The 10040-nt window shown below is 48.4% G+C and overlaps 1 long non-coding RNA gene across 1 annotated transcript; it reads right to left on the bottom strand.

Moving 5' to 3' along the window:
- Window positions 1-235: 235 nt before the first annotated feature.
- Window positions 236-623, bottom strand: LOC141932213 (uncharacterized). The gene is made up of 2 exons (XR_012625768.1): window positions 436-623; window positions 236-337 (listed from the first exon to the last, which is right to left on the bottom strand). It is a non-coding gene; the product is annotated as an uncharacterized LOC141932213 (long non-coding RNA).
- Window positions 624-10040: the final 9417 nt, after the last annotated feature.

A 10040-nucleotide genomic window follows, 5' to 3' on the forward strand; every position in this document is an offset into this window, starting at 1 on the left:
TCTCAGTCACGTTCGGTTGTTGCAGGGAGTGTGTTTGCTGCATGGCAAGGAGCAGCGTGGTGCTCGGGTGAGAGGCGAGAAACCCCAGCCTCCGCCGCCGGAGCCTCTGATGTTAATCTTTGTGATGGGGAGGGAAATATTGACAGCAGGATGGTGCTCTCTGGCTTGAATGACAGGCCATATGTTTGTAAAATAGACTGAAGTACCAAATAGAAAAGGCATGGGCAAGTGGAGAGAGAGAGAGAGAGACGTATTTTCTCTTTACATGTAAAACTTCCAACACTTGGCAGGAGCCCAGCAACAATTAATCAGCAGGAGCCTTTTAGAAAGCCTCTTCCTAGGAAATAAGGGTACAGAAAAATCCTTTAAATTAAACATAATTTAAAACAAAGTAGTGTGTCAATAGGGGAAAAAAAGAAGGGAGAATGGACTTACAATAAATACAGATTACTTGGTATAAATCCATCAGGCCTGATCCTGGTCTAGCACCCATCTGTGCCGCTGTCTCTCTTGTGGCCTCAGACTTTTGCAGAGGGATGAGCGGGATGGTGGGGTCCAGGGGTGCCCCCGAAGGGCTGCAGGCAGTGAGGACTGGGCTGCAGAGCGGGGTGCACGCCCCAGGACCCCCCAGCCTCAGGACCCCCATCCCTTCGCAGAGGAGCGGGGCTCTCACCATGCAGCAGTGAGCAGGAGAAATGCTGCCGGGGGGAGGGAAAGGAGGAGGAGATCGGATTTCTAAGCACCCTTGAAACCAAAGCTGCACTGTTTATAAACTTCCATAAATATTAATTGATATTTAATAAGGTAGGCAAACACAAGGGAAAGTATTGTTTTGGCCAACTCCTACACAGCGATCCCAGCGAAGCGTGAAAGAGTTTGTGTAACTTTCCTCGGGGGTTAAGAGCAGGTCACAGAAGGTCCTTTTTCCTGGCCGGTGTCCCAGCTTTTTAAGCTATAAGGGAACATAGGAGGCTCCTGGGAATTTAACCCAAATACCTGCTGTCTGCAGGGCGAAACTACTTGGCTGCACACAGCTAAGTGCAGAGCTGGGGCATGGGCATCGCCGCCCCGCTCCCTGCCCCGCACCCAGCCCCATCCAGGGCTTTCCGGGGGGATTAGGCTGGAAAGGGGGTGACTGTTTTGTCAGATGGGCAGTCTGATGAGATAATCATGGCTGTTAATTGATATGCTTTCCCACATAACTTGACAGTTCAAACAGGTGGTGAATAGCCCTTACACTAATTCGCATTGGGCTGTTGTCCCGTGCCTGGGCTCCAACTCGTGCAGATAAAATGACAGAGAAATAGGTCAATGTGGAAAAGGAAAAGCTTTGCACTCACCAGCGCTCCTCGATTCCCACCACCCCTACTCTGTAATACAAGTCCCTGTCAGGGCTTCTTTACATAATCTGTACTACCAAAGGGTGGAGCAAAATTCAAGGGAATGCATTTCCTCCGTTGATTTTCGGTGACTTGCTGAGATTTTGCTGCCAGCTCCAGAAAAAGAATCATGAAAATATTTTTGTTTTATTTCTCATTCTCCTATCATGCATGGGCTGATTCATGGATTTGTACTGAGACTTAGAGGAAAAATCAATGTCAAATAGAATGGAGGCTGGTATTATAAAATTAAGATCTAAGATTTTCTGGCCATAGAGCTGCACTCGGAGTCAATCTGTTACGGAGGCACGGACTTGCAGCAAGTTTGTCAAGGGGAGTTCAGACAAGAGCCCTCTCCTCTCCCCACAACGTGGGAATGCTTCCGAGCTCGCACCACACCCGGGCCAGCACCCAACTCCTCCTTGCTGCTGGTGAGGTCGAGCTTCTGAAACCACTGGTCCCCAGGATATGTCATTACTCTTCTATATGGGAAAATAGCTAGTTCTTTAGAGAAACATCTCCTCTGAACCTGCAGCTGGTATGCAAGGTTTCTGTTCCACAAGAAATTTCATTTTTAAGTAAATGGACACAACATCTATTCTGATTGCTCACAATTCCAGTCTATTCCTGTGATTTTTTTCTTCTAATTTGTTCAGGTGGGGGTAGCATTGGGCATTTGTTGGCTAGCCTGCTGAAACGCCCTTTCAGAGTCACTCCTCAAGCTGTGATGGCAGCCAGGACCCTTCTCACTGCAACGTGCAGAGTAATTGGAGCAAAGGGGAAATTAAATCAGTTTGAAGAACATTGACAGCTCCTGAGCATCGAAGAAAAATTGGAGATTTTATAGAGTTTGGGGTGGAGTTAATTTTTGTCTTGGTTTACCTTTCCGTTTTCTTTTCTATTTCTTTGCTTTGGGAGGAGCATCCTCATCATTTAACCAGATGCACTTCTCAACTGGTGAGCATGGCTCCAAGTTACACCTCCTTTAGAAAGCGCTTGGCATCCAAAAGCAAACCCTGACTGCAGAGCTAAACATCACTGCCGGTATTCAAATTGCAGACAAAGACAGCTTTACAATAGTTGCCTGTCTGTATCAAGTTCACCAGTTTTAATTACAACACCCCACAGTGGAAATTTCACAAAACATTTTATCCGTGCGTAAAATTTAATTAAACAAACAGACCCCTAAAGAAAGCATTACATTTGTCACAGCAAAATCTGCGGCGAAGCAGGGTATTTCCTGCTCTTACACATGGGTTATGTCTCAGGATTGACAGGGGTTACCTTTGATGCAATGCAGATGGAAAATCAAAATGTAGGGATTAATCCCTCTCTCGCCAGATTATGCAGAAGTGTGAGCAGGTGGCAGGGGAGGCCGAGCCCTTTCCATTTCTCATTATGTCGCAGCGCTGATGTCTGCAGCGCCGGCCAAGCCTCTGGCGAGTGTGTTATGTGATATAATTGTAAGATGGAAAACAGTGAGGGAACTTCTTCCTTTGTATTTCAAAGGCCACGATGGCATCTTTATTTGATAAAGGAATTGGATTATGTCTAATCCCCACACTTGGAGACGTTTTATTACTTAGAAAACACTTTCTTAAAAGCATCTTCGCCGCCACGAGCAGGGTGTAAAATATCCCTTGCAGGAAAGCTGAGGACAGGTTTTCCAGGGATGAACAGAAATCCTCAGTTCCTTTCTTTGGGGGCTGGCTTCAGACTTAAGGCATCTTTGATTAAGTCTCAATTCTGAAAGTAGAAGCCAGGCTGTGCCTTTTAATGAGCATCTGATTAAGAGCCCAAAGCTGGAGCCACCCAGCTTGTTAGCCAGGTGCTTAAATCAGTTTACTCTCTGATTCAGGATATTGTGTAGGAATTTAGATTCTTTTATAATGAATAATACATACATGAAATGTGAGCTCTGTAAATTTAGGGAAACGAGCTGTCAAGCTACCCGAGGAGTACAAATGAGGAGGTGAGTGCCATGAACACAACACAGCGTACATTGTCTCGGGAACTTCCTTTGGCACCAGCGGTGGGACACACTCCGCAGATCAAAATGAAAGCTCAAAGAGGAGAAGACGAATGACGTGGCCGCAGAGCGTTCAGTGGTTTAGATCATTTGTAATGCCGTGGTGGGCCTGTAAGCTGGGAGCTGAACACTCCTGGATGTCAGGAGGTCATGTGGGCTTTTTGGAGAAACACAGATCACACAGCAGCAAATTCCCCCCAAACAGGCTCAGCAAACCTGCTCGAAGCTGCAGATGAGGTCCCTTTTTAGTCCCTGCACTTTTATATTCTTCATGTCCTCGCAGCAGAAGTGCTTCCAAGTGCTGTCTCATTTCAGTAGTCAAAGTGTCTGAGCAAAAATATCTGCTGAGTTTCGTTACTTGTGCAGATCAGCCGTACTGGGAGGAGAAGTCTCCCTCCCTCCCTCCAGTGAGCTCCAGCCCTTCAAACCGAGGTAATCCCCTCCCTGGAGCCAAGCGTTGTGCCGCTGAAACCAAACCCCTCTGACCTCGAGCAGGCATTTATCACTACCTGAGGGCTGGGCAAGGTTCACTGAACTTCAAGCAAGGCTGGGACCGGGTGGGGAGCTGCGAGAAACTCTCTGGTTTCATCTAGGCTTGGTGCTGAGTTTTGAAGCTCTTTTGGCCAGCAAGCAGAGCGGTGGAAAGCTTGGAAAAGGAAAAACATCATGGGAAAAGCTGCCCTGCACTGGGGCTGTGCTGCGAGCATGTGCCCGGCTCAGCGCCCTTCTGCTGCACTCGCACCCAGATCTGCCCAAATGCTCTCCTTGGCTCCAGAGAGCTGGATTGAGGCCTTCTCATCTCTGCCCTTCCATTTCCTCATAATTAAAATTAGTCTAGTGATCCTTATCTCCAGGTTTTAGAATTGCTCTGGGTTTTTCCCCCCTTTAAATTCCCTTTAAACATCAGTTGTGTTGCCGAATTGAAAGTGCCGCTCTAATTGCGAGACATGATTGCTGTCCGCTCCTTGCCAAGCCTGTTTTCTGCGGGGTTCAGAGGGCAGTGGGGATCTTGCTTGTTTGGGAAAAAGGACAGCTTTCTCCCGGGAGGCAGATTTTTATAATCCTAATTCTGCTGGAGGGATCCATTTTGGGGTGTGATGTGGATATGAGGGAGGGTGTGCATACCTGTGTCCATGTACCGTGCTGACACGTCCTGTGTTGGAAATCCTACTCCTTGTTTCTCTGCTATTCATAAAATCTTACTTGAAAGCTTCTGGAAAAATGTTTTTTTAAATGCATTTATGAAGAAAGAATTTGTTTTGCAAAAATACTGAAGTTTAGAACTTTAGAAGAACTCCGTGTTTTAGAGGCTGGTCCCAGCAGTGCTGTGCTTTAGGAAACTGGACTGTCAGGGGGCTTTTGCTGTAAAAAGGACTTGCAGAAATGCTGGACATGGAGATGGTTCTGTGTGGCTCTGAACCCAGAGCCATCCCCGGAGGAGGCGCGTGCGTGTAAAAGACAAATGCGTTTCTCTACTGGCAATGAGCTAATTTAGCTCTTTTTCCATGCGACTGATTCCCATGTGTGTTGTGCTGGTGAAACTCTTTCCTTGAAGCAGAGAAGGTGGCTGGGAGCTGGGGCAGGCGGTGGCAGCACCACAGTGCTGGGGCTTGGCCGTTACTTCCCCCGGGGCTCTGCAGGCGCTGGAGGAGCCGGGCCAGTGCGTGTTCCTCGCTGTGGTTCAGAGTATCACAGTGGCCTTCCCTGCGTGAGGTTCCTGGTTCTCTTTTTAGAGGGGCTGGACTGTATTATAGCAGGCAGGCTGGGGCCTTAGCTTCAACGCAGTTAAGCTCAGCTCTAGAAAGCAGTGGGGAGTACCCACAGATACTCCTTGTGCGTCGTGCAGGGAGGCTCCGAGGTGGGAAGGTGGGTTTCCCCAGGCTCCTGGTGAAGCTAAATGTCGCTTTCTCCAGAGATGGCACAAAACCAGGGCCGGGGGTAGATATTTAAGAGGGGACCCATTTCATTTCATCAGCTCTCTTAAACTTGTGTCTGCCTAGGGGATGTCCTATGCTGTGATGTCCTCCTGCTACATGTGGGGGGGTTATGAGGGAAGGAGGGAGCATCGCTGAGCACCGTGTAGCCAGAGCATCCTTTGCCCCGAGGTGGCACAGAGGGGCTGCAGTGATTTGCTGGGGGTGCCTGGGGCAGAGGTGGGGCCCGAGCCCACCTTTCCAGCGCATGGACCTAAAAGCTTTTCTTCTGCTCTCCTGAGCTGGCTGCCTGCCCGTATGGGAGATGCATAGCTTTTTCCTGACAGACCAGTGGCCAAAAGCAGAGAAGCATTTTATTCCAGAGGCTGGTATTTCAGTATACAAGCGCTTTTGAAATAAGGAAAAATGGGTGGAAATTGCAGTGGGCTTAGCAGACAAAATTGAGCAGTTGACTGTGGCAAGGCACACAGTACTTAAATGCAAGAGCTGATCTAATCGTTGTTCTTGAGGAAGCTTTTTGCTGCATTTTAGCACACAAAGCTTTTCGTTTTCTCTTTTGTGGCTTGAGCTGCTATTTAAGAAAGCAAAAATCAATAAACCTTTCCAGCTTTCAATCTTTTGCCCCAAAAGGTGTTTTTTTGGGTAGTGTTTTGTCATTCATAAGCTGTGGCGACAAATCCTTGACATCATTCGTGGATAATATCGATCAGCTCTTCCGTTGCGCCAAAGGACAAATAGAAATCATTTATCTGTCTGGACTCCAAAACAGCAAAAGACAAAGGGCTCTGCCAGCCACCCATGACAATCAGCAGCTGAAGGTATTAGCAGGGGGTCAAGTTCAGAGGTCAGCGGTCAAACAGGTTGTCATCAGTTTCTCACAGCTATCAGAGTGGAAAAACCCAGCTGGTTCTTATTAGCCAAATCCGGGGAGGCTGGCGGTGGTGGGTGCGTGGTGGCTTGGGGTGTGTCTGCTCCAGGGTGCTGCCGTGGGGAGCAGGGCCACGGCCGTTCCCTTCCTAATGGAGGATGCGTTGTAGGTTTGGTTTTATTTATTGTAAATATGGGGTCGGGTCTTAACTCCACCTTTTCTCTGCTGGGAACTGCTGGGACTAAGGGCCAGGCCCAGACAAGCCATGAGAAGCTGCAGTTTTCCATGATCTCATCAAAGCTCATGCTCTGAGCATTTCCAGGATCCATTTTGTTTTGATGTTGTTAAATGATTTCACTCAATCTTCTGCACCTGTTTTGGGAATAGTCTCTTCTTGAGTGAAGGCTCCTAAACCTGCTGCTTCAAATCCATCTTCCCCAAATATCCACAGAAGCCAGGAAGGCAAAAGGTTGGAGATTTCTGAGCCAGGTGCAGCACCCCAGCTGTGTTTCATCAGATGTACATACCACATTGAGGGAAAGTATCAGTTCTACCTACGTATCCTTGTTCCCCGCTATCAGTGCCACCAAATTAGAATTAACAAACGCTTCCATCAAGCTAAGACATGATGCTGTATGAACTCAATCCCCAGAGGGAGAGCTCCCCTAGTTGTACCTCCCCAGAGCTACAAGCAGACCACTGCTGTGCCTCTGCTGCACATGCAAAATCCTCTAGCCCTGGTGTCAATACTGAGCCTCAAGTCTACAGGATCTGTAAGTAGCAGAACAAGCAGCTAAAGAAAACTGGCTGCCTCTTTGTAGTTATCTGCAATTAAAAAAGACACCTATACAGTCCTCCTTTCTCTAACCCCATAAAAAAATGTGGGCTGCTCTGAGTTTTATGGGAAACCTTTGATCTGTCATTCAGGCAGGACAGCAAAGCTGCTAGAGAAATCCCTTGGGAAGCTGAAGGCTCCCACTGGAGCTGCTCATCCGATCCACCCATTGCCTTTCCATAAACCTGGACTCTTAGGGCTTCCGCCAGTCAGCGGGCACTTCAGCCAGAGTGACTGGAGTGAGGGGAAGAGGCCATAGGCAGTAAATAAGGGCAGATCAAATATCAGCACGATCACTGTTTCCAAGAGCTCGCCTGCCTGCCTCCCCTGCGCTGCGGGGGCACGGTGAGGCTTTACGCCGGGGATGCCAGCTCCAGCACGCAGCCCTGAGCATCACAGCTCTCCGTACGGAAGGCGCTGGCATCAGGCAAGGGGCTGCACGGGGTTTTACGTGTGTGTCTGTACACCTGACTTAAAAAACAGATGTAGTGAAGGATTGCATTAATATTTCTCGTTGGTATCTACTCCTCAATAGCGGCTCCTCTTTTACCATGTTCTGAACACTTTCATGGGCTCTGTCCCCCTCTCCCATCTCCATCTCACCACAGTTATTCTCAGTATTTTTGTTTTAAGGGGGCTGGCAAACAGAGATTCATCTTGTATTTAACCACGAGTGCCTCGGTGGAGTTTCACTAGGAGATTATGCTCACACAGTATTGACAACTGGTCCAGGCAGCCTGGAGAGAAACAGGCTGTACACACACTTGGAGGTACATTTTATTTAAACTGTGACAAGTTTTCTTCTATTCATCAACAACTAGTTGAGGTAACAGAGACTTTCTTACAAGAAACAGGCATCTTATAGTACTATAACAAGGCGCTCTCTTTGCATTTTAGATCGCTGGCTGGGGAAGTACTTGTGCAAACATAAACTCCCTCTGGATAAATAAGCCGGGTACGCGATGCTGGGAGCCAGCGTCCCTCCTTCACACTACAAAGTCAATGTGGTAAATGTAGCGCTTCGCTTAAATTTCTTCTCATAGATAGAAATTCTCTTTTATTTTATTTTATTCTCCCAAGGACACTGTCAAGGTCACCATGAATCCTGATGCTCCAAAGAGTGTATCAGGGATACAAACCCATTTCACCAGGCTATTGTTGTATGTATCCTCCTGTGCATCCAACTTCATTTCCACTTCAATTTTATCAACCTTCCGCTGGAGACTCAAGGAGATAGGAAACAAGTACTGACACGAATTAGCCCGGAGATTGACTGATATAGCTCAGCCCAGGGAATCCTGGGTAAAACCTTCTCTGGGCTCTTTCTCTCTTGCTCTCTCTCTGTCTTTCCCCCCCCCCCCCCCCCCCCCCCATTTTTTTTATCCATTACAACTGTCTTTGTCAGTCACCTGTCAGAGATGTCACCAGTCCTGTCCAGGATGACAGACAGGGCGGGGAGGCTTTTGATGGGGTAATTTGCCAAAAATACCCAATGCTGCGTACTAAAGATGGCAGTGGGTGGCAAAGGCGCCAGGGAAGAGATCCGCGTTAGGTAAAATCAGCTTTCTCTTCTTAAAACTGCTGTGAACCCCAAAGGTTCTCACCCCTTTGTTTTGGGGAGCGCATGGCAGAGCTCCACTGACTTTTGGGAGAGTCTTGCTCCATCCGTCGATGCTCTGGGGACCTCTTGGTGTGCGTAGGGTTGGCTGGGGTGACACCCCGACCTCCCCCTCTCCACCTTCCCTGCGCTTGAAGCCTGTCCCTGCTTGCCATGGGGCTTGGGGTGCCACGAAGCCCCCAGGATGAGTTAAGGGCAGCAGAAGATGCTCTGGCTGATGCATTGCCGGTGCCCGGTGCGGTAAACAGGCTGCTGCGGCGTTTCCTCCTCTCCACTGCACAAACAGGCTTTGCGGTAGAGCGTCAGCCGATGGTGGTGGTTACAGGTTTTAACGGTGCTCAGCAGCGAGGCTCCCAGGAAGGGCAGGGGGTTATTTCATAGCACCTGATCGGCGCTCTGAGTGAGGAGCACCCGACTCGAGCGTGGTGCAGGGACAGGACGCGGCTCCCATGAGGGGTGGGATGGGGACACTGGAGCAGCGTGGGGCTCTGCTGCCTGCCCTCTTCGCAAACTTCAGCCCTTCTTCTTCCTCGAGCAGAGCAGTAGGAAATTTATGCCCTTTGGGTTCAAAACAGGGTCCTAGAGGAAAAGAGAGAGAGAAAGAGAATGAAAATGATTTTAATTTTTTTTTGGCGTAGAAATGAAGCTGATATTGAAAGTGAGTAAATTTTAATGAAACGGTGCAAAAATGACATCATTTACTCAGAAATCATTAATTTGTCAGCATTAATATTTCAGCTACAACATTGCCTGTCATTCTGTGCCAGCAATGACTGATAAATCTATAAAAGTGTGCTGCTAATTTACTGAATATTTATGTGCAGTGTCATTTGCAGAGTAGGATTTGAATTTATTTCACTCAGTATTCAGCTGGAGAACATTTCTAGCAAACCTAAAATGAACAGCACCAGGCTGTGCAAAGTAAAGCTGGCAAAACTTCTTAAATAACATTTTAAAGGGAGAGGAGCACTGGCAGGAGGCTGCAGCGTTTCCCTCGGATGAGGGTCCTCCGAGACCGGGTCCCAGCAAACACCGCGCGGGTGGCTTGGGACAGGGCACGGCAGCTGCCAGCCCTGGGGCTGTGCTGACACATATTTGTCACATCTATAACATTTTTCATCTCCAGACCTCCTTAGAGGTGTCAACTTATCCGTTCCACCTCCCCGGGGGGACGCGCACGTGTCGGGAAGGAGCAAATGTTCCCTGAATAGTGGTTTGGTGGGAATTTGTGTGTCAGTTTGGAAAATAGGTGGAAAGTTTGCAAAGCTGGGGTGGAAAGTTTAAAGAAATGGTAGGGGGAGCGGGACATTTTGGCAAAGTTGTGCAGCTGAGGTGGCTTGGGGCTGGTTTGGATAGACCGTGCCGTGGCAGCTGGTC

Source organism: Strix aluco, chromosome 19 (assembly GCF_031877795.1).
Source record: "Strix aluco isolate bStrAlu1 chromosome 19, bStrAlu1.hap1, whole genome shotgun sequence".
Lineage (NCBI taxonomy): Eukaryota > Metazoa > Chordata > Aves > Strigiformes > Strigidae > Strix > Strix aluco.